Here is a 1795-nt window from a genome sequence, read left to right as displayed (position 1 = left end):
CTCTCGCTTCTATTGCTTTCTATGATATAGACCCTGAGAATGGGCATTTGAATCTGCTCAGATTGTGGAGTATGGAGATCTTGCTGATTATCTGATCAGAGTAAACTCCCTAAGGAGAGTACTGACCTCAACTATGTCTCTAGTTTTCTTTTCCTCAAGCATGAATATGCCAATAACTCTCCCTCATATTTTTCCTTTGTGTAGCTAAATAAAACCAATAGTTTCTACCTCTTGTGAAGTGTGTGTATATGTATGTGTGTGTATGTGTGTGTATATGTATACACATACACATATATGTATGTGTGTATATCTATACAAATATACATATATGTATGTATATATATTTATATATCTATATCTATCTATCCATACATATATGTGTGTGTATATATATATATATACACATATACATATAGATAGATAAATGGAGGAGGGGTCAGAATGAGTTATTGTTGTAGGAGAACTAGCCAAGAGTCCCCACTCCTGGACCTTGAAACACAAACCTAGAAAGTTGCTTTCACAGGCTGCAAAAGGAATATGAGATTTAGATAAGCAACTTGACCATGGAAATTCATCTAGTAAATGTCACAAGTGAGATTTAATGATAAGAAGACTGGAATAGCAGGAAGGGGTCAGATTGTGAAGGGCTTTAAAAGCCAAATAGAGAATTTTATATTTCCTTCTAGAATTAATAGAGAGCCAGTATAGTTTATTGAGTAAGATAGTGCTATGAAATTATTTCTTTAAGACAATGGTTCAAAATACTGACTTTCATTAAAAAAAACTCAGGCTTTCTTCTTATAGTTAACCACATGACAAAAGAGCAACTTAAAAAGTGAGGAATCATTTAACCTTTAGGTAGCACTTTAAGATTTATAAAGCATTTTTCTCACAACAAATTAGTTAGCATAAGTATTAATAACCTCATTTTATAAATGAGGAAAACAAGGATCAGAGATGTTAAATCACCTGCTCATGGTCATAAAGCTAATAAACTGGACAAAACTATAACTCTAACCCAGATCACTAGACTCCAAGTTCAGTGATTTTTCCCCCATCATGCCATGATATGAAAATTGGGGTCCCTCATCCAGTTGTTTGGTCTTATTTTTTTTCAGGGGGAAAGAGTAGTTATGATTTCAAATGACTACTTTAGCTCATTTTTAAAAGTCACCAGCTAGCTCTATGAATGTGAACTGAAAAGTAAATTATACAATTTAACAATAATAGCATCAAAAATTCCAAGTTACTTTTGTCCTGTCTTTATATAGCTAGATATCTCAATTCAGATTTACAACAGTTCATAAAAGTGATACCTCAACAACATGGGGATAAAAGACATAAATGGAAAATGATGGTTCACTGTGACCTTCAGAGATACTACCACCTCCCGAAAGCCCCTCCCACCATACCTCCCTCAGTACTGCTAATCACTTGCTCCCTAGGCTAAGATAAAACTTCAGATGGGGCTGAATATATTCACCTGCTATTCTTTTGCAGTTAAGGTAGTGTGAAGAAGACTAAGTGGGGTTGTGCAGTGGCTATGCTATAGAGGTGGTAGGTTGTTGGAAGGTCCATGGATAACAGGTGGAGTGGGAGATAAATAAAAAGTAGAGTGATAGGAAACAAAGATGGTATCTGGACACCTAATCATGTTACTCCTTTCACCTCTCCTTTTCCTGAAGTTCTCAAAAAGAGACAGGAAAATTCTGTGCTATTTGAACAGATTTAATTTCAAAATATCTAGAAACCTGGTCAACAGAATGATAAAGGCAACCCATTTTTAATGATGACT

This window comes from Vombatus ursinus, unplaced genomic scaffold (genome assembly GCF_900497805.2).
Source record: "Vombatus ursinus unplaced genomic scaffold, bare-nosed wombat genome assembly UNPS02014812.1, whole genome shotgun sequence".
Taxonomy (NCBI): Eukaryota; Metazoa; Chordata; class Mammalia; order Diprotodontia; family Vombatidae; genus Vombatus; species Vombatus ursinus.
The sequence above is the reverse complement of the archived record's forward strand: the minus strand, read 5'-3'. Positions refer to the sequence as shown.